General features: G+C 48.9%; 1 long non-coding RNA gene across 2 annotated transcripts in view; it reads left to right on the forward strand.

Moving 5' to 3' along the window:
• Nucleotides 1-289: 289 nt before the first annotated feature.
• Nucleotides 290-26,348, forward strand: part of LOC140396725 (uncharacterized) — a 381,686-nt gene continuing 355,627 nt past the window's right edge. Inside the window, exons 1-2 of one of the 2 annotated variants that reach the window (XR_011936603.1) lie at nt 290-330; nt 3,655-3,751. This is a non-coding gene — a long non-coding RNA (uncharacterized lncRNA). Of the gene's footprint in view, nt 331-353; nt 418-3,654; nt 3,752-26,348 lie in introns of those variants that run through there. The other variant, XR_011936604.1, reaches the window with a different exon arrangement.

Consider the following 26,348-nt stretch of genomic DNA (forward strand, 5'->3'; position numbering starts at 1 on the left):
TCCGGACCAGAATCTCCTCAGCATCTGACTCTTCAGCGTCAGGATTACATCGCTGCCTCAAAACAAATCACCTTCGTCTGCCAGCAAACCCCCAGTGTCCCCCCCCCCCCCCCCCGCCCCGCCTGGTGTGACTAACTCAGTCACAGTGTGTTTATCAGACAGGCTGCAGTGTTTTGGAAGCTGAGAGTAAATATTTTACCCGAGTGAAGCTGTTGTCCACGTGCCTCGCTGCCTGAGCGGCTGACAGGGGAAGCTTCTGGAAGGTGAGAGTGGTCACTGCCCGTGCTCAGTGCGGCCCAGGAGCAGGCCGGCCTCAGGAAGGACCTCCAGGTAGAGGCGTCTGGGGGGGGGGGGTTTATTCACCCCCCTTGGTGCTGGAAACCGACCCCACGGGGAAACCCAACACTTTGTTACTCGGTGGGCATTTTTCTTCTGCCTTTTCTGTGGAATATCACAGTTGGAGGCTTCAGTTAACGAGCAGCTGGGTGGGCCTCCCTCTGCCCGTTGCCAGGGAAACGGGCACTCCACAGGCCCCAGGCGGAGGTCTGTTTGTGACACCCTATTTGTCGGTGAAGAGGGTTACCAATCCCCCCCCCCCCCCCCCCGCAACCAGCTGGAGTGGCCGGAATCTTCCGGAATCACCGTCAATCTGGCAGGTTTCAAAATGGCAGAGGGTTTGAGTTATACCCCTCCTTGCGCTGTCGCCGGGGAGAGAAGGCGTCCCGGCGATGCCGCGGGCCACAGCCGGGGTCAATCGGGTTGTTTCCCGGGCCGGCGAATGTGCCCCGGGCGAGCTCGGCGACGGGGCGGACCCAGGGGGCGAGTTGGGGGGGGGGGGGGGGGAGCGAAACCACCGTCCTGGGTCGCCGGGGAGAGGCTCGCTTCCTGCGCTCAACCCTTGCCGGCTCTGGGGCTCGGCGGGTGTGCCCGAGGTCTGGCCGGGTCACGCCGCGGGTACGGGCGCGGGATTAAAACCGTTCAAACACCGGCACCTCGGACGCAGCTCAGTCCCGGTAGATGTGCCCGGGGCAAGGCAGACAATTGGAGCTTTCTGCACCCGTGCCGAGATCTGAGTGGCGGTGAAAGGCGTCGGTTTAATTTTACTGCCACTGGGAGGGTCGTCCCAGCGTTTGTGTAAACTGTAATATCATATCGGGCGCACTTGTTGGGGAACATGGTGCTCCACCAACTGAGTTGGTGCAAAGGGAGGCCATTCAGTCCATCCAGCCCTTGCAAAGAGCACCCAATTTAAAAAAAAAATTTAGAGTACCCAATTCATTGTTTCCAAATAAGGGGCAATTTAGCGTGGCCAATCCACCAACCCTGCACATCTTTGGGTTGTGGGGGTGAAACCCACGCAAACACGGGGAGAATGTGCAAACTCCAAAGAGCACCCGACTTAATCCCACACCCTCACTCTATCCCCGTAGCGCAGTACCTAACGTTTTGGTCACCAAGGGGCGATTGATCATGGCCAATCCAGATGGGAGGCAACCGGAGCACCCGGAGGAAACCCACGCAGACACGGGGAGAAGGTGCAGGCTCTGCACAGACGGTGACCCGAGTCGGGAATCGAACCCGGGACCCTGGAGCTGTGAGGCAGCGGTGCTAACCACTGTGCCGCCTAAATACCAAACAGCTGAACCCGGGAGTTCAGCCAGGGGAAGTGGGGTGAGGTGGCGGAGGGGACGAGGAATATGGGCCAGCGAGGTGTCACCTCTGCCCATGTCTCCTGGACTAGGTCCAGCCCGCGTTGGCAGCCCTACCTGTGGCAAAGGTAAACTTTCCCCCTCCGGCTCCTTCTCTACGTCTGCTGTCTCGGACAACATTGACCACCTCTGTCCTCTCCCCACCTCTGCACTATCCGACAGCTGGGGTTCCATGCAGTCACTTGCAATGGCTTCCCTTGCTGCTCCTGCAACATTCAGTCTGATGTCCCCCTCCCCACCCCGCCCCTTCTCTGCAGGAGTGATGCTTGATCGCACCCCCACCCCTCCTGTTTCTCATCCTGTAAGCAGTGTTGGTTTTGACAGATACAATGGACCATCCAGCTCTACCAACCCCTGGTCTTGCCTTCTCCACTGAGGCTTAGATTTCCAGACCGCTGACCCAACACCCTCGGGCTGGACAAGGAACTTCCCTCCACTTAATTATTGGGAAAACTGAGGCTGATGGGTTTCAGTCCCCACCACCAAACCCTGTTCCCGAGCTGCTGACCTCATCCCTCCTCTCCCTGACAACCGTTTGGATAAGCCAGTCTGGCTATATATCATAGAATTTACAGTGCAGAAGGAGGCCATTCGGCCCATCGAGTCTGCACCGGCTCTTGGAAAGAGCACCCTACCCAAGGTCAACACCTCCACCCTATCCCCATAACCCAGTAACCCCACCCAACACTAAGGGGCAATTTTGGACACTAAGGGCAATTTATCACGGCCAATCCACCTAACCTGCACATCTTTGGACTGTGGGAGGAAACCGGAGCACCCGGAGGAAACCCACGCACACACGGGGAGGATGTGCAGGCTCCGCACAGACAGTGACCCAAGCCGGAATCGAACCCGGGACCCTGGCGCTGTGAAGCAATTGTGCTATCCACAAGGCTACCGTGCTGCCCCGTCTGTTCCCAACCTTGTCACGTTGGACGCCAGGATCAGCTTCTGGATTCACACGCATGCGACCACTGAGACCACCTACGTCGGGACCCCCGTGACATCCCCCAACGTCAGCTGGCTCAGCTTTTCGGCTGTCGGAGCCCTCAAGTCGTGTCTTCACCTCGAGACTCACACTACCCTCCGTCAACCTTGAGGGCAGCGACCATTCTGCTGTGTCCCAGCTCTCAGCCAGCACCCCCCCCCGCCCCCCCCCCAAGCTCTGGAATTACCTCCCTAAAACTCTGCATCTGGATTTCCGCCTCACACACAAACTGATGGAAAACCCGTCTCTCCGACCAAGCTTTTAGTCATCTAACCAAATCAGAGAATGTTGTGGAGATGCCGGCGTTGGACTGGGGTGAGCACAGTACGAAGTCTTACAACGCCAGGTTAAAGCCCAACAGGTTTGTTTCGAATACTAGCTTTCGGAGCGCTGCTCCTTCCTCAGGTGAACGAACTTTCTCTTCATTCACCCGAGGAAGGAGCAGCGCTCCGAAAGCTAGTGTTCGAAACAAACCCTGTTGGACTTTAACCTGGTGTTGTCAGACTTCTTACTCAAATCAGAGAGTGCCTACAACAGGGCAGGACGAGGCCCACCTGTCCCATCGAGTCCGCCCCAACCCCCGGAAAGAGCACCCCACACCCGGGTCCCCTGGTGCTGTGAGGCAGTAGTGCTAACCACTGCGCCGCCAAATATCTCCTTCGATAGTCGGTTTCACACCGTGTTTCGTAACGCACGCCTTTCATTACATTTCAGATGTTCTCCAAGTATGCGTTGGTGCGAAGCTGTGTGTGGGATGTTTAACAGTGGCAAATGTGCTACCATTTAATAGCTGTTGTTGTAATGGTGTTCCTCCCACCAGTAAATACCTCATTCCCCTCACGCCTTTTGCTCCCTTTAATTCGCACCCTGTAAAATAATTTTGCGACTCAGCTGAATATTTCTTGGCCGTTTAACTCTCCAATCCTTTGTCCCCTGAATTTGCATTCCTTCTTACAGCGGTCGGTCACTGACACGACGGGACGAATGGACTACCCCCCCTCCGTCGCAGAGCTGCCACCCTCCGGATCACAAAACACACGGTTGAGTGTGTGGGGTGAGTGCGAATCTTCAAACGGGCACCTTGATAAATCGCTGGAGATGGCGCTAATTTCAGGGAGTTTGTGATCAGTTTAGGATGTGTTGTCTCGGGAGTAATCCCTGCGGTACAGAGAGAGGCCATTCGGCCGCATCGCATCTGGAACGACCCTCTGAAAGAGCACCCTAACCTGGAGCGTTTTCCTGAATTGGCCACCTTCCTTTCTGTTGCAAGGGTCAGTGTTCTTGGAAAGTGGGATGGGTGTACGGGAGGTTGTACTACATGCGGGGTTTGATGATCCTGGACTAATAATCTAGAGGTACGGGATCAATGATCCAGAGGAATGAGTTCAAACTCCAGCAAGTCAATCTTAACCAAATCTGAAATGAAAAAGTGAATACCTACACATGAAACTATCAATTATTGTAAAAAAAAGCCATCTGCTTCACTAATGTCCTTTAGCGAAGGAAATCTGCCGTCCTTCCCCCGGTCTGGCCTACACGTGACTCCAGACCCACAGCAATGTGGGTGGCCATTAACCGCCCTCTGAAATGACCCAATAAGCCATTCAGTTGAAGTCAACAAGGTGGTAACAAGGCCAATTAGCGATGGGTAATAAATGTTGGCGTTGCCACACACACATGCCCCGCACTTGTGAAAAACCGCCCAGTCGGTGTCTGAAGATCACGAGAACTCGGTGCTTCCCATTTCAGTCCCTCGCTGTGCCCCGCGCAATAATCAGAAAACACACACAGGAACGTTTGTCCAGTTTCAATCCAGATTTATTTTCAGATTTGAGTCGTTGGAATAATGAGAATAATCTTAATTATTGTCACATGTAGGCTTACATTAACACTGCAATGAAGTTACTGTGAAAATCCCCTCATCGCCACATTCCGGCGCCTGTTCGGGTACACGGAGGGAGAATTCAGAAGGTCCAATTCACCTAACAAGCACGTCTTTCGGGATGAAACCGGAGCACCCGGAGGAAACGCACGCAGACACGGGGACAATGTGCAGACTCCGCACAGACTCAAGCCGGGAATCGAACCCGGGACCCTGGCATATGAAGCAACCGTGCTAACCACTGTGCTGCCGTGCCGCCCTGAATGAGATTTGACAGGTTAATTGATGGACAGACAGCTGCCTCTCTCTGCTCCATCTCATTTCTCCCATAATAACCACCTTATTCACGACAACTGTTACGGGCCATGGTTTAGAAAACCCCAAAGTCTATCATGGAGTTCACCTGACCTACAACTGGGCATCGATTTTAATTACAATGAGCACAAGGGGCTGCCTTGCAGGTGTTATGCAACAGAGGCCTAAAGCACATTTATTAATCAAAAATAAAGTTTTGTCTGCGAATTTAGTTAACCTTTTATAAACACACAGTAGATATTTTTATCAACTCCCAACATAAATACCCCACACAGCTACAGTACTCTATGTATAACCCTGAATAACTTGCCCCTTTAACTGTTCCAATTTAACACTGCCATGACACAACATACCGACCCAAACACCCCCCCCCCATCCCCCTCCTCCCTCCCCACCCCATCCAGACCATGTGATCTTCAGGGAGAGGCGAAAAACCAGAGTTAAAAACCCAGAGCCAATATGGGAAAAAATTCTGGGAAATTCCTCTCCGACCCCTTGTGGCGATCAAAACGAGTCCCGGAGATCACACTGGCCAGGATTGGTTAATTCTTCCCGACATTTTCCCACTAGTTTCTCCGACACATCTGAACACACGGGCCTCCTGGGAGCGTGGTCCCCAATTATCTGCAGTCCAGCTCTGTTCCAGCATCCACAAGCCCAACATTCACCGATGGTTTGAAGATGTGGAGCAGATGTTTCCACCCATATCTCAGAGCATTCACTGGGGAGCCTGATGGCTGTTGCACCAAGCCCTGGGGGACACTCTTCCCCACAAAGAAGAGAGAGGGAGAGAGGGCGGGGTGAGTTGTGGAAACATTCCTGACAGAGTGACAGTCAACCAGAAGGTTCAACTGGAGAAATCTCAGCAACTGTTAATCCTTCTGGAGAACCCGCCCTTGGCTCAGTCCCCATGGACAGGAAAGGCTGCTGGAGATGCATGAATTGGGGAGGGGAAGGGGAGGGGAGTTTATTGGGGAGGAGTCAATTGTTGGGGGGGTGTAGAGTGGGGATGGATTGGATTGGATATGTTTATTGTCACGTGTACCGAGGTACAGTGAAAAGTATTTTTCTGCGAGCAACTCAACAGATCATTAAGTACATGGGAAGAAAAGGAAATAAACGAAAATACATAATAGGGCAACACAACATATGCAATGTAACTACATAGACACCGGCATCGGGTGAAGCATACAGGGTGTAGTGTTAATGAGGTCAGACCATAAGAGGGTCGTTTAGGAGTCTGGTGACAGTGGGGAAGAAGCTGTTTTTGAGTCTGTGCGTGTTCTCAGACTTCTGCATCTCCTTCCCGATGGATGGGCAGTGGATGAGTGGGTTGAGTGGATTGGGGATGGGGAGTGGAAGGGGGTCTTTAACCTGAGATAGAAAGTGATCAGTGTCCTCACATTAATTGCCAATTGGGGAGTGCCGGAAGGTTCTGCTCCAGCAGATCCTCCTCTTGCTCTCCAAAGTGTATAATAATAACAATCTTTATTAGTGTCATAAGTAGGCTTACATTAACATCGCAATGAAGTAATTGTGAAAAGCCCCTAGTTGCCACATTCCGGCGCCTGTTCGGGTACACAGAGGGAGAATTCAGAATGTCCAATTCACCTAACAAGCACGTCTTTCGGGATGAAACCGGAGCAACACTTGCAGCCTACTTCTCCACCTTATCCCCCCCAAGTCACGTCTAATGGCATCATAATTGCCCTTCCCCCAGCTATAACTCTTGCCCTGCGGTGTATACTTATCCCTTTCCATCATTAACGTAAACGTCACCGAATTGTGGTCACTGTCCCCAAAGAGCTCTCCTACCTCCAAATCCAACACCTGGCCTGGTTCATTACCCAAAACCAAATCCAACGTGGCCTCGCCTCTTGTTGGCCTGTCAACATATTGTTTCAGGAAACCCTCCTGCACACACTGTACAAAAAACGACCCATCTATTGTACTCGAACTATATCTTTTCCAGTCAATATTTGGAAAGTTAAAATCTCCCATAATAACTACCCTGTTACTTTCGCTCATATCCAGAATCATCTTCGCCATCCTTTCCTCTACATCCCTAGAACTATTAGGAGGCCTATAAAAAACTCCCAACAGGGTGACCTCTCCTTTCCTGTTTCTAACTTCAGCCCATACTACCTCGGCAGAAGAGTCCCCATCTAGCATCCTCTCCGCCACCGTAATACTGCTCTTGACTAGCAGCGCCACACCTCCCCCTCTTTTGCCTCCTTCTCTGAGCTTACTAAAACACCTAAACCCCGGAACCTGCAACATCCATTCCTGTCCCTGCTCTATCCATGTCTCCGAAATGGCCACAACATCGAAGTCCCAGGTACCAACCCACGCTGCCAGTTCCCCTACCTTGTTTCGTATACTCCTGGCATTGAAGTAGATACACTTCAAACCACCTACCTGAACACTGGCCTCCTGCTGCGATGTCAAATCTGTGCTCCTGACCTCTATACTCTCATTCTCCCTTACCCTAAAACTACAATCCAGGTTCCCATGCCCCTGCTGCATTAGTTTAAACCCCCCCAAAGAGCACTAACAAATCTCCCCCCCAGGATATTTGTGCCTCTCAGGTTCAGATGTAGACCATCCTGTCTGTAGAGGTCCCACCTTCCCCAGAAAGAGCCCCAGTTATCCAAAAATCTGAATCCGTCCCGCCTGCACCATCCCTGTAGCCACGTGTTTAAATGCTCTCTCTCCTTATTCCTCATCTCACTATCACGTGGCACGGGCAACAACCCAGAGATAACAACTCTGTTTGTTCTAGTTCTGAGCTTCCATCCTAGCTCCCTGAAAGCCTGCCTGACATCCTTGTCCCCTTTCCTACCTATGTCGTTGGTGCCAATGTGGACCACGACTTGGGGCTGCTCCCCCTCCCCCCTAAGGACCCGGAAAACACGATCCGAGACATCACGTACCCTTGCACCTGGGAGGCAACATACCAAACGTGAGTCTCTCACGCTCCCACAAAATCTCCTATCTGTGCCCCTGACTATAGAGTCCCCAATTACTAATGCTCTGCTCCTCTCCCCCCTTCCCTTCTGAGCAACAGGGACAGACTCCGTGCCAGAGGCCCGTACCCCATGGCTTACCCCTGGTAAGTCGTCCCCCCCACAAGTATCCAAAGCGGTATACTTGTTTCTCAGGGGTACGACCGCAGGGGATCCCTGCACTGACTGTTTTTTCCCAGTCCCTCTTACAGTTACCCACCTATCTCCAATCTTTGGTGTAACTAATTCCCTGAAGCTGCTATCTATGACCCCTTCTGCCTCCCGAATGATCCGAAGTTCTTCCAACTCCAGCTCCAGTTCCCTAACTCGGTCTTGGAGGAGCTGGAGATGGCAGCACTTCCTGCAGGTAAAATCAGCAGGGACACTAACTGCATCCCTCACCTCAAACATCCTGCAGGAGGAACATTGCACTCCCTTCCCTGCCATTCCTCCAACTTTCTACCAAGATCTGGCTAAAAAATAACAATAATATAATAAAATATGGTACTTACCTCAGACCAATGGGTTTTATTATTAGGTTAGAGGAGGAGGGCGGGTGGGAGACACTACACGTGTAGTGTCTCGGGTTTCCTCTCCACCAGAATTTATTGGGGAGGGTCTTCCCAGACGTCCGCGGGTCGACTTCCTGTTCCCGCCTAAAAAAATAATTTAAAATAATTTTAAAAAAAAGAAAAAATTCTCAGCTCCTGCTGAAACTGACTAACCAGCTGTTCTCACGCCGCCGAAATCGCCTGGCCTGCCCCTGCAAAGAGAAGTGCTTTTAAAGGTTGACTTACCTCCCAGCACCCTCCTTCCGCAATGCTCCCGCTGAAACTGACTAACCAGCTGTTCTCACGCCGCCGAAATCGCCTGGCCTGCCCCTGCAAAGACAAGTGCTTTTAAAGGTTGACTTACCTCCCAGCAACCTCCTTCCGCAATGCTCCCGCTGAAACTGACTAACCAGCTGCTCTCACGCCGCCGAAATCGACTGAAGCCGCGTGACAAGACAAAACAAATTCTGAAAGGGACACTGCAATGACACAACATACCGACCCAAACACCCCCCCGCCCCCATCCCCCCCATCCAGACCATGTGAACTCCAGGGAGAGGCGAAAAACCAGAGTTAAAAACCCAGGGCCAATGTGGGAACAAATTCTGGGAAAATCCTCTCCGACCCCTTGTGGAGATCGAAACAAGTCCCGGAGATCAGACTGGCCAGGATTGGTTAATGCTTCCCGACACTTTCCCACTTGTTTCTCCGACACATCTGAACACACGGGCCTCCTGGGAGCCTGGTCCCCAATTATCTGCAGTCCAGCTCTGTTCCAGCATCCACAAGCCCAACATTCACCGATGGTATGAAGATGTCGAGCAGATGTTTCCACCCATATCTCAGAGCATTCACTGGGGAGCCTGATGGCTGTTGCACCAAGCCCTGGGGAACACTCTTCCCCACAAAGAAGAGAGAGGGAGAGAGGGCGGGGTGAGTTGTGGAAACATTCCTGACAGAGTGACAGTCAACCAGAAGGTTCAACTGGAGAAATCTCAGCAACTGTTAATCCTTCTGGAGAACCCGCCCTTGGCTCAGTCCCCATGGACGGGAAAGGCTGCTGGAGATGCATGAATTGGGGAGGGGAAAGTGAGGGGAGTTTATTGGGGAGGAGTCAATTGTTGGTGGGGTGTAGTGTGGGGATGGATTGGATTGGATTTGTTTATTGTCACGTGTACCGAGGTACAGCGAAAAGTATTTTTCTGCGAGCAGCTCAACATATCATTAAGTACATGGGAAGAAAAGGAAATAAACGAAAATACATAATAGGGCAACACAACATATACAATGTAACTACATAACACCGGCATCGGGTGAAGCATACAGGGTGTAGTGTTAATGAGGTCAGTCCATAAGAGGGTCGTTTAGGAGTCTGGTAACAGCGGGGAAGAAGCTGTTTTTGAGTCTGTTTGTGCGTGTTCTCAGATTTCTGTATCTCCTTCCCGATGGATGGGCAGTGGATGAGTGGGTTGAGTGGATTGGGGATGGGGAGTGGAAGGGGGTCTTTAACCTGAGATAGAAAGTGATCAGTGTCCTCACATTAATTGCCAATTGGGGAGTGCCGGAAGGTTCTGCTCCAGCAGATCCTCCTCTTGCTCTCCAAAGAGTATAATAATAACAATCTTTATTAGTGTCATAAGTAGGCTTACATTAATATCGCAATGACGTTACTGTGAAAATCCCCTAGTCGCCACATTCCGGCGCCTGTTCGGGTACACAGAGGGAGAATTCAGAATGTCCAATTCACCTAACAAGCACGTCTTTCGGGATGAAACAGGAGCACCCAGAGGAAACCCACGCAGACACGGGGAGAACGTGCAGACTCCGCACAGACAGTGACCCAAGCCGGGAATCGAACCCGGGACCCTGGCGCTGTGAAGCAACCACGCTAACCACTGTGCTACCGTGCTGCCCTGAATGAGATTTGACAGGTTAATTGATGGACAGACAGCTGCCTCTCTCTGCTCCATCACATTTCTCCCACAATAACTGCCTTAGTCACTACAACTGTTACGGGCCAGGGTTTAGAAAACCCCAAAGTCTATCATGGAGTTCACCTGACCTACAACTGGTCATCGATTTTAATTACAATGAGCACAAGGGGCCTTTCAGGTGTTATGCAACAGAGGCCTTAAGCACTTTCAATCAAAAATAAAGTTTTATTCTATGAATTTAGTTAACCTTTTATAAACACACACAGTAGATATTTTTATCAACTCCCAACATAAATACCCCACACAGCTACAGTACTCTATGTATAACCCTGAATAACTTGCCCCTTTAACTGTTCCAATTTAATAACAAGATCCCATAAACCAGAAAATCCTTTTCCAAGGTGTGGCCCAGCACACGGCACACCCCAGACCTGGTCTGGATACTTCTTGTGTCCTTTCCAAAACACAGGTTTGAGTTCCTTCCAGAAAAGATATTTCTTTTCAAGTTGTCAAGCAGTCTCGAAACAGCTTTCGAAATGCAGACAGAGAAAAAAAACCTTCTTTCAACCTTTTGCAGTATAAACCAGCACAAACTCAAAGTGAAAGTAAAACCAACTCCCAGAGCCACAGCCCAGCTCCACCCACACAATGACATCACTGAAGCCGCGTGACAAGACAAAACAAATTCTGAAAGGGACACTGCAATGACACAACATACCGACCAAACCCCCCCCCACCCAACCCCATCCAGACCATGTGATCTCCAGGGAGAGGCGAAAAACCAGAGTTAAAAACCCAGGGCCAATATGGGAAAAAATTCTGGGAAATTCCTCTCCGACCACTTGTGGCGATCGAAACGAGTCCCGGAGATCACACTGGCCAGGATTGGTTAATGCTTCCCGACATTTTACCACTAGTTTCTCCGACACATCTGAACACATGGGCCTCCTGGGAGCGTGGTCCCCAAATATCTGCAGTCCAGCTCCGTTCCAGCATCCACAAGCCCAACATTCACCGATGGTTTGAAGATGTCGAGCAGATGTTTCCACCCATATCTCAGAGCATTCACTGGGGAGCCTGATGGCTGTTGCACCAAGCCCTGGGGGACACTCTTCCCCACAAAGAAGAGAGAGGGAGAGAGAGGGCGGGGTGAGTTGTGGAAACATTCCTGACACAGTGACAGTCAACCAGAAGGTTCAACTGGAGAAATCTCAGCAACTGTTAATCCTTCTGGAGAACCCGCCCTTGGCTCAGTCCCGATGGACGGGAAAGGCTGTGGTAGATGCATGAATTGGGGAGGGGAAGGGGAGGGGAGTTGATTGGGGAGGAGACAATTGTTGGTGGGGTGTAGAGTGGGGATGGATTGGATTGGATTTGTTTATTGTCACGTGTACCGAGGTACAGTGAAAAGTATTTTTCTGTGAGCAGCTCAACAGATCATTAAGTACATGGGAAGAAAAGGAAATAAAAGAAAATACATAATAGGGCAACACAACATATACATTGTAACTACATAAGCACTGGCATCGGATGAAGCATACAGGGTGTAGTGTTAATGAAATCAGTCCATAATAGGGTCATTTAGGAGTCTGGTGACAGTGGGGAAGAAGCTGTTTTTGAGTCTGTTCGTGCGTGTTCTCAGACTTCTGTATCTCCTTCCCGATGGATGGGCAGTGTATGAGTGGTTGAGTGGATTGGGGATGGGGAGTGGAAAGGGGTCTTTAACCTGAGTTAGAAAGTGACCAGTGTCCTCACATTAATTGCCAATTGGGGAGTGCTGGAAGGTTCTGCTCCAGCAGATCCTCCTCTTGCTCTCCAAAGAGTATAATAATAACAATCTTTATTAGTGTCATAAGTAGGCTTACATTAACATCGCAATGAAGTTACTGTGAAAACCCCCTAGTCGCCACATTCCGGCGCCTGTTCGGGTACACAGATGGAGAATTCAGAATGTCCAATTCACCTAACAAGCACGTCTTTCGGGATGAAACCGGAGCCCCCGGAGGAAACCCACGCAGACACGGGGAGAACGTGCAGACTCCGCACAGACAGTGACCCAAGCCGGGAATCGAACCCGGGACCCTGGCGCTGTGAAGCAACCATGCTAACCACTGTGCTACCGTGCTGCCCTGAATGAGATTTGACAGGTTAATTGATGGACAGACAGCTGCCTCTCTCTGCTCCATCACATTTCTCCCACAATAACCGCCTTATTCACTACAACTGTTACGGGCCAAGGTTTAGAAAACCCCAAAGTCTATCATGGAGTTCACCTGACCTACAACTGGTCATCGATTTTAATTACAATGAGCACAAGGGGCTGCCTTGCAGGTGTTATGCAACAGAGGCCGTAAGCACTTTCAATCAAAAATAAAGTTTTATTCTACGAATTTAGTTAACTTTTTATAAACACACACAGTAGATATTTTTATCAACTCCCAACATAAGTACCCCACACAGCTACAGTACTCTATGTATAACCCTGAATAACTTCCCCCTTTAACTGTTCCAATTTAATAACAAGATCCCATAAACCAGAAAATCCTTTTCCAAGGTGTGGCCCAGCACACGGCACACTCCAGACCTGGTCTGGATACATCTTGTGTCCTTTCCAAAACACAGGTTTGAGTTCCTTCCAGAAAAGTTATTTCTTTTCAAGTTGTCAAGCAGTCTCGAAACAGCTTTCGAAATGCAGAGAAAAAAAACCTTCTTTCAACCTTTTGCAGTGTAAACCAGCACAAACTCAAAGTGAAAGTAAAACCAACTCCCAGAGCCACAGCCCAGCTCCACCCACACAATGACATCACTGAAGCCGCGTGACAAGACAAAACAAATTCTGAAAGGGACACTGCAATGACACAACATACCGACCCAACCCCCCCCCCCCACCCAACCCCATCCAGACCATGTGATCTTCAGGGAGAGGCGAAAAACCAGAGTTAAAAACCCAGGGCCAATGTGGGAAAAAATTCTGGGAAATTCCTCTCCGACCCCTTGTGGCGATCGAAACGAGTCCCGGAGATCACACTGGCCAGGATTGGTTAATGCTTCCCGACATTTTCCCACTAGTTTCTCCGACACATCTGAACACACGGGCCTCCTGGGAGCGTGGTCCCCAAATATCTGCAGTCCAGCTCTGTTCCAGCATCCACAAGCCCAACATTCACCGATGGTTTGAAGATGTGGAGCAGATGTTTCCACCCATATGTCAGAGCATTCACTGGGGAGCCTGATGGCTGTTGCACCAAGCCCTGGGGGACACTCTTCCCCACAAAGAAGAGAGAGGGAGAGAGAGGGCGGGGTGAGTTGTGGAAACATTCCTGACACAGTGACAGTCAACCAGAAGGTTCAACTGGAGAAATCTCACAACTGTTAATCCTTCTGGAGAACCCGCCCTTGGCTCAGTACCAATGGACGGGAAAGGCTGTGGTAGATGCATGAATTGGGGAGGGGAAGGGGAGGGGAGTTGATTGGGGAGGAGACAATTGTTGGTGGGGTGTAGAGTGGGGATGGATTGGATTGGATTTGTTTATTGTCACGTGTACCGAGGTACAGTGAAAAGTATTTTTCTGTGAGCAGCTCAACAGATCATTAAGTACATGGGAAGAAAAGGAAATAAAAGAAAATACATAATAGGGCAACACAACATATACATTGTAACTACATAAGCACTGGCATCGGATGAAGCATACAGGGTGTAGTGTTAATGAAATCAGTCCATAAGAGGGTCATTTAGGAGTCTGGTGACAGTGGGGAAGAAGCTGTTTTTGAGTCTGTTCGTGCGTGTTCTCAGACTTCTGTGTCTCCTTCCCGATGGATGGGCAGTGTATGAGTGGTTGAGTGGATTGGGGATGGGGAGTGGAAAGGGGTCTTTAACCTGAGTTAGAAAGTGACCAGTGTCCTCACATTAATTGCCAATTGGGGAGTGCTGGAAGGTTCTGCTCCAGCAGATCCTCCTCTTGCTCTCCAAAGAGTATAATAATAACAATCTTTATTAGTGTCATAAGTAGGCTTACATTAACATCGCAATGAAGTTACTGTGAAAATCCCCTAGTCGCCACATTCCGGCGCCTGTTCGGGTACACAGATGGAGAATTCAGAATGTCCAATTCACCTAACAAGCACGTCTTTCGGGATGAAACCGGAGCCCCCGGAGGAAACCCACGCAGACACGGGGAGAACGTGCAGACTCCGCACAGACAGTGACCCAAGCCGGGAATCGAACCCGGGACCCTGGCGCTGTGAAGCAACCATGCTAACCACTGTGCTACCGTGCTGCCCTGAATGAGATTTGACAGGTTAATTGATGGACAGACAGCTGCCTCTCTCTGCTCCATCACATTTCTCCCACAATAACCGCCTTATTCACTACAACTGTTACGGGCCAAGGTTTAGAAAACCCCAAAGTCTATCATGGAGTTCACCTGACCTACAACTGGTCATCGATTTTAATTACAATGAGCACAAGGGGCTGCCTTGCAGGTGTTATGCAACAGAGGCCTTAAGCACTTTCAATCAAAAATAAAGTTTTATTCTACGAATTTAGTTAACTTTTTATAAACACACACAGTAGATATTTTTATCAACTCCCAACATAAGTACCCCACACAGCTACAGTACTCTATGTATAACCCTGAATAACTTCCCCCTTTAACTGTTCCAATTTAATAACAAGATCCCATAAACCAGAAAATCCTTTTCCAAGGTGTGGCCCAGCACACGGCACACTCCAGACCTGGTCTGGATACATCTTGTGTCCTTTCCAAAACACAGGTTTGAGTTCCTTCCAGAAAAGTTATTTCTTTTCAAGTTGTCAAGCAGTCTCGAAACAGCTTTCGAAATGCAGACAGAGAAAAAAAACCTTCTTTCAACCTTTTGCAGTGTAAACCAGCACAAACTCAAAGTGAAAGTAAAACCAACTCCCAGAGCCACAGCCCAGCTCCACCCACACAATGACATCACTGAAGCCGCGTGACAAGACAAAACAAATTCTGAAAGGGACACTGCAATGACACAACATACCGACCCAACCCCCCCCCCCCCCCCCCACCCAACCCCATCCAGACCATGTGATCTTCAGGGAGAGGCGAAAAACCAGAGTTAAAAACCCAGGGCCAATGTGGGAAAAAATTCTGGGAAATTCCTCTCCGACCCCTTGTGGCGATCGAAACGAGTCCCGGAGATCACACTGGCCAGGATTGGTTAATGCTTCCCGACATTTTCCCACTAGTTTCTCCGACACATCTGAACACACGGGCCTCCTGGGAGCGTGGTCCCCAAATATCTGCAGTCCAGCTCTGTTCCAGCATCCACAAGCCCAACATTCACCGATGGTTTGAAGATGTGGAGCAGATGTTTCCACCCATATGTCAGAGCATTCACTGGGGAGCCTGATGGCTGTTGCACCAAGCCCTGGGGGACACTCTTCCCCACAAAGAAGAGAGAGGGAGAGAGAGGGCGGGGTGAGTTGTGGAAACATTCCTGACACAGTGACAGTCAACCAGAAGGTTCAACTGGAGAAATCTCACAACTGTTAATCCTTCTGGAGAACCCGCCCTTGGCTCAGTACCAATGGACGGGAAAGGCTGTGGTAGATGCATGAATTGGGGAGGGGAAGGGGAGGGGAGTTGATTGGGGAGGAGACAATTGTTGGTGGGGTGTAGAGTGGGGATGGATTGGATTGGATTTGTTTATTGTCACGTGTACCGAGGTACAGTGAAAAGTATTTTTCTGTGAGCAGCTCAACAGATCATTAAGTACATGGGAAGAAAAGGAAATAAAAGAAAATACATAATAGGGCAACACAACATATACATTGTAACTACATAAGCACTGGCATCGGATGAAGCATACAGGGTGTAGTGTTAATGAAATCAGTCCATAATAGGGTCATTTAGGAGTCTGGTGACAGTGGGGAAGAAGCTGTTTTTGAGTCTGTTCGTGCGTGTTCTCAGACTTCTGTATCTCCTTCCCGATGGATGGGCAGTGTATGAGTGGTTGAGTGGATTGGGGATGGGGAGTGGAAAGGGGTCTTTAACCTGAGTTAGAAAGTGACCAGTGTCCTCACATTAATTGCCAATTGGGGAGTGCTGGAAGGTTCTGCTCCAGCAGATCCTCCTCTTGCTCTCCAAAGAGTATAATAATAACAATCTTTATTAGTGTCATAAGTAGGCTTACATTAACATCGCAATGAAGTTACTGTGAAAACCCCCTAGTCGCCACATTCCGGCGCCTGTTCGGGTACACAGATGGAGAATTCAGAATGTCCAATTCACCTAACAAGCACGTCTTTCGGGATGAAACCGGAGCCCCCGGAGGAAACCCACGCAGACACGGGGAGAACGTGCAGACTCCGCACAGACAGTGACCCAAGCCGGGAATCGAACCCGGGACCCTGGCGCTGTGAAGCAACCATGCTAACCACTGTGCTACCGTGCTGCCCTGAATGAGATTTGACAGGTTAATTGATGGACAGACAGCTGCCTCTCTCTGCTCCATCACATTTCTCCCACAATAACCGCCTTATTCACTACAACTGTTACGGGCCAAGGTTTAGAAAACCCCAAAGTCTATCATGGAGTTCACCTGACCTACAACTGGTCATCGATTTTAATTACAATGAGCACAAGGGGCTGCCTTGCAGGTGTTATGCAACAGAGGCCTTAAGCACTTTCAATCAAAAATAAAGTTTTATTCTACGAATTTAGTTAACTTTTTATAAACACACACAGTAGATATTTTTATCAACTCCCAACATAAGTACCCCACACAGCTACAGTACTCTATGTATAACCCTGAATAACTTCCCCCTTTAACTGTTCCAATTTAATAACAAGATCCCATAAACCAGAAAATCCTTTTCCAAGGTGTGGCCCAGCACACGGCACACTCCAGACCTGGTCTGGATACATCTTGTGTCCTTTCCAAAACACAGGTTTGAGTTCCTTCCAGAAAAGTTATTTCTTTTCAAGTTGTCAAGCAGTCTCGAAACAGCTTTCGAAATGCAGAGAAAAAAAACCTTCTTTCAACCTTTTGCAGTGTAAACCAGCACAAACTCAAAGTGAAAGTAAAACCAACTCCCAGAGCCACAGCCCAGCTCCACCCACACAATGACATCACTGAAGCCGCGTGACAAGACAAAACAAATTCTGAAAGGGACACTGCAATGACACAACATACCGACCCAACCCCCCCCCCCCCACCCAACCCCATCCAGACCATGTGATCTTCAGGGAGAGGCGAAAAACCAGAGTTAAAAACCCAGGGCCAATGTGGGAAAAAATTCTGGGAAATTCCTCTCCGACCCCTTGTGGCGATCGAAACGAGTCCCGGAGATCACACTGGCCAGGATTGGTTAATGCTTCCCGACATTTTCCCACTAGTTTCTCCGACACATCTGAACACACGGGCCTCCTGGGAGCGTGGTCCCCAAATATCTGCAGTCCAGCTCTGTTCCAGCATCCACAAGCCCAACATTCACCGATGGTTTGAAGATGTGGAGCAGATGTTTCCACCCATATGTCAGAGCATTCACTGGGGAGCCTGATGGCTGTTGCACCAAGCCCTGGGGGACACTCTTCCCCACAAAGAAGAGAGAGGGAGAGAGAGGGCGGGGTGAGTTGTGGAAACATTCCTGACACAGTGACAGTCAACCAGAAGGTTCAACTGGAGAAATCTCACAACTGTTAATCCTTCTGGAGAACCCGCCCTTGGCTCAGTACCAATGGACGGGAAAGGCTGTGGTAGATGCATGAATTGGGGAGGGGAAGGGGAGGGGAGTTGATTGGGGAGGAGACAATTGTTGGTGGGGTGTAGAGTGGGGATGGATTGGATTGGATTTGTTTATTGTCACGTGTACCGAGGTACAGTGAAAAGTATTTTTCTGTGAGCAGCTCAACAGATCATTAAGTACATGGGAAGAAAAGGAAATAAAAGAAAATACATAATAGGGCAACACAACATATACATTGTAACTACATAAGCACTGGCATCGGATGAAGCATACAGGGTGTAGTGTTAATGAAATCAGTCCATAAGAGGGTCATTTAGGAGTCTGGTGACAGTGGGGAAGAAGCTGTTTTTGAGTCTGTTCGTGCGTGTTCTCAGACTTCTGTGTCTCCTTCCCGATGGATGGGCAGTGTATGAGTGGTTGAGTGGATTGGGGATGGGGAGTGGAAAGGGGTCTTTAACCTGAGTTAGAAAGTGACCAGTGTCCTCACATTAATTGCCAATTGGGGAGTGCTGGAAGGTTCTGCTCCAGCAGATCCTCCTCTTGCTCTCCAAAGAGTATAATAATAACAATCTTTATTAGTGTCATAAGTAGGCTTACATTAACATCGCAATGAAGTTACTGTGAAAATCCCCTAGTCGCCACATTCCGGCGCCTGTTCGGGTACACAGATGGAGAATTCAGAATGTCCAATTCACCTAACAAGCACGTCTTTCGGGATGAAACCGGAGCCCCCGGAGGAAACCCACGCAGACACGGGGAGAACGTGCAGACTCCGCACAGACAGTGACCCAAGCCGGGAATCGAACCCGGGACCCTGGCGCTGTGAAGCAACCATGCTAACCACTGTGCTACCGTGCTGCCCTGAATGAGATTTGACAGGTTAATTGATGGACAGACAGCTGCCTCTCTCTGCTCCATCACATTTCTCCCACAATAACCGCCTTATTCACTACAACTGTTACGGGCCAAGGTTTAGAAAACCCCAAAGTCTATCATGGAGTTCACCTGACCTACAACTGGTCATCGATTTTAATTACAATGAGCACAAGGGGCTGCCTTGCAGGTGTTATGCAACAGAGGCCTTAAGCACTTTCAATCAAAAATAAAGTTTTATTCTACGAATTTAGTTAACTTTTTATAAACACACACAGTAGATATTTTTATCAACTCCCAACATAAGTACCCCACACAGCTACAGTACTCTATGTATAACCCTGAATAACTTCCCCCTTTAACTGTTCCAATTTAATAACAAGATCCCATAAACCAGAAAATCCTTTTCCAAGGTGTGGCCCAGCACACGGCACACTCCAGACCTGGTCTGGATACATCTTGTGTCCTTTCCAAAACACAGGTTTGAGTTCCTTCCAGAAAAGTTATTTCTTTTCAAGTTGTCAAGCAGTCTCGAAACAGCTTTCGAAATGCAGACAGAGAAAAAAAACCTTCTTTCAACCTTTTGCAGTGTAAACCAGCACAAACTCAAAGTGAAAGTAAAACCAACTCCCAGAGCCACAGCCCAGCTCCACCCACACAATGACATCACTGAAGCCGCGTGACAAGACAAAACAAATTCTGAAAGGGACACTGCAATGACACAACATACCGACCCAACCCCCCCCCCCCCACCCAACCCCATCCAGACCATGTGATCTTCAGGGAGAGGCGAAAAACCAGAGTTAAAAACCCAGGGCCAATGTGGGAAAAAATTCTGGGAAATTCCTCTCCGACCCCTTGTGGCGATCGAAACGAGTCCCGGAGATCACACTGGCCAGGATTGGTTAATGCTTCCCGACATTTTCCCACTAGTTTCTCCGACACATCTGAACACACGGGCCTCCTGGGAGCGTGGTCCCCAAATATCTGCAGTCCAGCTCTGTTCCAGCATCCACAAGCCCAACATTCACCGATGGTTTGAAGATGTGGAGCAGATGTTTCCACCCATATGTCAGAGCATTCACTGGGGAGCCTGATGGCTGTTGCACCAAGCCCTGGGGGACACTCTTCCCCACAAAGAAGAGAGAGGGAGAGAGAGGGCGGGGTGAGTTGTGGAAACATTCCTGACACAGTGACAGTCAACCAGAAGGTTCAACTGGAGAAATCTCACAACTGTTAATCCTTCTGGAGAACCCGCCCTTGGCTCAGTACCAATGGACGGGAAAGGCTGTGGTAGATGCATGAATTGGGGAGGGGAAGGGGAGGGGAGTTGATTGGGGAGGAGACAATTGTTGGTGGGGTGTAGAGTGGGGATGGATTGGATTGGATTTGTTTATTGTCACGTGTACCGAGGTACAGTGAAAAGTATTTTTCTGTGAGCAGCTCAACAGATCATTAAGTACATGGGAAGAAAAGGAAATAAAAGAAAATACATAATAGGGCAACACAACATATACATTGTAACTACATAAGCACTGGCATCGGATGAAGCATACAGGGTGTAGTGTTAATGAAATCAGTCCATAAGAGGGTCATTTAGGAGTCTGGTGACAGTGGGGAAGAAGCTGTTTTTGAGTCTGTTCGTGCGTGTTCTCAGACTTCTGTGTCTCCTTCCCGATGGATGGGCAGTGTATGAGTGGTTGAGTGGATTGGGGATGGGGAGTGGAAAGGGGTCTTTAACCTGAGTTAGAAAGTGACCAGTGTCCTCACATTAATTGCCAATTGGGGAGTGCTGGAAGGTTCTGCTCCAGCAGATCCTCCTCTTGCTCTCCAAAGAGTATAATAATAACAATCTTTATTAGTGTCATAAGTAGGCTTACATTAACATCGCAATGAAGTTACTGTGAAAATCCCCTAGTCGCCACATTCCGGCGCCTGTTCGGGTATACAGAGGGAGAATTCAGAATGTCCAATTCACCTAACAAGCACGTCTTTCGGGATGAAACCGGAGCACCCGGAGGAAACCCACGCAGACACGGGGAGAACGTGCAGACTCCGCACAGACAGTGACCCAAGCCGGGAATCGAACCCGGGACCCTGGCACTGTGAAGCAACCACGCTAACCACTGTGCTACCGTGCTGCCCTGAATGAGATTTGACAGGTTAATTGATGGACAGACAGCTGCCTCTCTCTGCTCCATCACATTTCTCCAACAATAACCGCCTGATTCACTATAACTGTTACGGGCCAGGGTTTAGAAAACCCCAAAGTCTATCATGGAGTTCACCTGACCTACAACTGGTCATCGATTTTAATTACAATGAGCAGAAGGGGCTGCCTTTCAGGTGTTATGCAACAGAGGCCTTAAGCACTTTCAATCAAAAATAAAGTTTTATTCTGCGAATTTAGTTCACCTTTTATAAACACACACAGTAGATATTTTTATCAACTACCAACTTAAATACCCCACACAGCTACAGTGCTCTATGTATAACCCTGAATAACTTCCCCCTTTAACTGTTCCAGTTTAATAACGAGATCCCATAAACCAGAAAATCCTTTTCCAAGGTGTGGCCCAGCACACGGCACACTCCAGACCTGGTCTGGATACTTCTTGTGTCCTTTCCAAAACACAGGCTTGAGTTCCTTCCAGAAAAGTTATTTCTTTCAAGTTGTCAAGCAGTCTCGAAACAGCTTTCGAAATGCAGACAGAGAAAAAAAACCTTCTTTCAACCTTTTGCAGTATAAACCAGCACAAACTCAAAGTGAAAGTAAAACCAACTCCCAGAGCCACAGCCCAGCTCCACCCACACAATGGCATCACTGAAGCCGCGTGACAAGACAAAACAAATTCTGAAAGGGACACTGCCATGACACAACATACCGACCCAACCCCCCCCACCCCCCCCCCCCCACCCCCACCCCCACCCAACCCCATCCAGACCATGTGATCTCCAGGGAGAGGCGAAAAACCAGAGTTAAAAACCCAGGGCCAATATGGGAACAAATTCTGGGAAATTCCTCTCCGACCCCTTGTGGCGATCGAAACGAGTCCCGGAGATCACACTGGCCAGGATTGGTTAATGCTTCCCGACATTTTACCACTAGTTTCTCCGACACATCTGAACACACGGGCCTCCTGGGAGCCTGGTCCCCAAATATCTGCAGTCCAGCTCTGTTCCAGCATCCACAAGCCCAACATTCACCGATGGTTTGAAGATGTCGAGCAGATGTTTCCACCCATATCTCAGAGCATTCACTGGGGAGCCTGATGGCTGTTGCACCAAGCCCTGGGGGACACTCTTCCCCACAAAGAAGAGAGAGGGAGAGAGGGCGGGGTGAGTTGTGGAAACATTCCTGACAGAGTGACAGTCAACCAGAAGGTTGAACTGGAGAAATCTCAGCAACTGTTAATCCTTCTGGAGAACCCGCCCTTGGCTCAGTCCCGATGGACAGGAAAGGCTGCTGGAGATGCATGAATTGGGGAGGGGAAAGTGAGGGGAGTTTATTGGGGAGGAGTCAATTGTTGGTGGGGTGTAGAGTGGGGATGGATTGAATTGGATTTGTTTATTGTCACGTGTACCGAGGTACAGCGAAAAGTATTTTTGTGTGAGCAGCTCAACATATCATTAAGTACATGGGAAGAAAAGGAAATAAACGAAAATACATAATAGGGCAACACAACATATACAATGTAACTACATAACACCGGCATCGGATAAAGCATACAGGGTGTAGTGTTAATGAGGTCAGTCCATAAGAGGGTCGTTTAGGAGTCTGGTGACAGTGGGGAAGAAGCTGTTTTTGAGTCTGTTCGTGCGTGTTCTCAGACTTCTGTATCTCCTTCCCGATGGATTGGCAGTGGATGAGTGGGTTGAGTGGATTGGGGATGGGGAGTGGAAAGGGGTCTTTAACCTGAGATAGAAAGTGATCAGTGTCCTCACATTAATTGCCAATTGGGGAGTGCCGGAAGGTTCTACTCCAGCAGATCCTCCTCTTGCTCTCCAAAGAGTATAATAATAACAATCTTTATTAGTGTCATAAGTAGGCTTACATTAATATCGCAATGACGTTACTGTGAAAATCCCCTAGTCGCCACATTCCAGCGCGTGTTCGGGTACACAGAGGGAGAATTCAGAATGTCCAATTCACCTAACAAGCACGTCTTTCGGGATGAAATCGTAGCACCCGGAGGAAACCCACGCAGACACGGGGAGAACGTGCAGACTCCGCACAGACAGTGACCCAAGCCGGGAATCGAACCCGGGAACCTGACGCTGTGAAGCAACCATGCTAATCACTGTGCAACCGTGCTGCCCTGAATGAGATTTGACAGGTTAATTGATGGACAGGCAGCTGCCTCTCTCTGCTCCGTCACATTTCTCCCACACTAACCACCTTATTCACGACAACTTTTACGGGCCAAGGTTTAGAAAACCCCAAAGTCTATCATGGAGTTCACCTGACCTACAACTGGTCATCGATTTTAATTACAATGAGCACAAGGGGCTGCCTTTCAGGTGTTAGGCAACAGAGGCCTTAAGCACTTTCAATCAAAAATAAAGTTTTATTCTACGAATTTAGTTAACCTTTTATAAACACACACAGTAGATATTTTTATCAACTACCAACATAAATACCCCACACAGCTACAGTACTCTATGTATAACCCTGAATAACTTCCCCCTTTAACTGTTCCAATTTAATAACAAGATCCCATAAACCATAAAATCCTTTTCCAAGGTGTGGCCCAGCACACGGCACACTCCAGACCTGGTCTGGATACTTCTTGTGTCCTTTCCAAAACACAGGTTTGAGTTCCTTCCAGAAAAGTTATTTCTTTTCAAGTTGTCAAGCAGTCTCGAAACAGCTTTCGAAATGCAGACAGAGAAAAAAAACCTTCTTTCAACCTTTTGCAGTATAAACCAGCACAAACTCAAAGTGAAAGTAAAACCAACTTCCAGAGCCACAGCCCAGCTCCACCCACACAATGACATCACTGAAGCCGCGTGACAAGACAAAACAAATTCTGAAAGGGACACTGCCATGACACAACATACCGACCCAACCCCCCCCCCCACCCCTCCCATCCAGACCATGTGATCTTCAGGGAGAGGCGAAAAACCAGAGTTAAAAACCCAGGGCCAATATGGGAAAAAATTCTGCGAAATTCCTCTCCGACCCCTTGTGGCAATCGAAACAAGTCCCGGAGATCAGACTGGCCAGGATTGGTCAATGCTTCCCGACACTTTTCCACTTGTTTCTCCGACACATCTGAACACACGGGCCTCCTGGGAGCCTGGTCCCCAATTATCTGCAGTCCAGCTCTGTTCCAGCATCCACTAGCCCAACATTCACCGATGGTTTGAAGATGTCGAGCAGATGTTTCCACCCATATGTCAGAGCATTCACTGGGGAGCCTGATGGCTGTTGCACCAAGCCCTGGGGAACACTCTTCCCCACAAAGAAGAGAGAGGGAGAGAGAGGTGGAGGGGGTGGGGGGGCTGTGGAAACATTCCTGACAGAGTGACAGTCAACCAGAAGGTTGAACTGGAGAAATCTCAGCAACTGTTAATCCTTCTGGAGAACCCGCCCTTGGCTCAGTCCCCATGACGGGAAAGGCTGCGGTAGATGCATGAATTGGGGAGGGGAAGGGGAGGGGAGTTTATTGGGAAGGAGTCAATTGTTGGTGGGGTGTAGAGTGGGGATGGATTGGATTGGATATTTTTATTGTCACGTGTGCCGAGGTACAGTGAAAAGTATTTTTCTGTGAGCAACTCAACAGATCATTAAGTACATGGGAAGAAAAGGAAATAAAAGAAAATACATAATAGGGCAACACAACATACACAATGTAACTACATAAGCACTGGCATCGGGGGAAGCATACAGGGTGTAGTGTTAATGAGGTCAGTCCATAAGAGGGTCATTTAGGAGTCTGGTAACAGGGGGGAAGAAGCTGTTTTTGAGTCTGTGCGTGCGTGTTCTCAGACTTCTGTATTTCCTTCCCGATGGATGGCCAGTGGATGAGTGGGTTGAGTGGATTGGGGATGGGGAGTGGAAGGGGGTCTTTAACCTGAGTTAGAAAGTGATCAGTGTCCTCACATTAATTGCCAATTGGGGAGTGCTGGAAGGTTCTGCTCCAGCAGATCCTCCTCTTGCTCTCCAAAGAGTACAATAATAACAATCTTTATTAGTGTCATAAGTAGGCTTACATTAACATCGCAATGAAGTTACTGTGAAAATCCCCGAGTCGCCACATTCCGGCGCCTGTTCGGGTACACAGAGGGAGAATTCAGAATGTCCAATTCACCTAACAAGCACGTCTTTCGGGATGAAACCGGAGCCCCCGGAGGAAACCCATGCAGACACTGGGAGAACGTGCAGCTTCCGCACAGACAGCGACCCAAGCCGGGAATCGAACCCGGGACCCTGGCGCTGTGAAGCAACCATGCTAACCACTGTGCTACCGTGCTGCCCTGAATGAGATTTGACAGGTTAATTGATGGACAGACAGCTGCCTCTCTCTGCTCCATCACATTTCTCCCACAATAACCGACTTATTCACTACAACTGTTACGGGCCAAGGTTTAGAAAACCCCAAAGTCTATCATGGAGTTCACCTGACCTACAACTGGTCATCGATTTTAATTACAATGAGCACAAGGGGCTGCCTTTCAGGTCTTCTGCAACAGAGGCCTTAAGCACTTTCAATCAAAAATAAAGTTTTATTCTATGAATTTAGTTAACCTTTTATAAACACACACAGTAGATATTTTTATCAACTCCCAACATAAATACCCCACACAGCTACAGTACTCTATGTATAACCCTGAATAACTTCCCCCTTTAACTGTTCCAATTTAATAACAAGATCCCATAAACCAGAAAATCCTTTTCCAAGGTGTGGCCCAGCACACGGCACACCCCAGACCTGGCCTGGATACTTCTTGTGTCCTTTCCAAAACACAGGTTTGAGTTCCTTCCAGAAAAGTTATTTCTTTTCAAGTTGTCAAGCAGTCTCGAAACAGCTTTCGAAATGCAGACAGAGAAAAAAAACCTTCTTTCAACCTTTTGCAGTATAAACCAGCACAAACTCAAAGTGAAAGTAAAACCAACTCCCAGAGCCACAGCCCAGCTCCACCCACACAATGACATCACTGAAGCCGCGTGACAAGACAAAACAAATTCTGAAAGGGACACTGCCATGACACAACATACCGACCCAACCCAATCCCCCCCTCCCCCCCCCCCCATCCAGACCATGTGATCTTCAGGGAGAGGCGAAAAACCAGAGTTAAAAACCCAGGGCCAATATGGGAAAAAATTCTGGGAAATTCCTCTCCGACCACTTGTGG

The sequence above is a fragment of the Scyliorhinus torazame genome, chromosome 20, assembly GCF_047496885.1.
Source record: "Scyliorhinus torazame isolate Kashiwa2021f chromosome 20, sScyTor2.1, whole genome shotgun sequence".
NCBI lineage: Eukaryota > Metazoa > Chordata > Chondrichthyes > Carcharhiniformes > Scyliorhinidae > Scyliorhinus > Scyliorhinus torazame.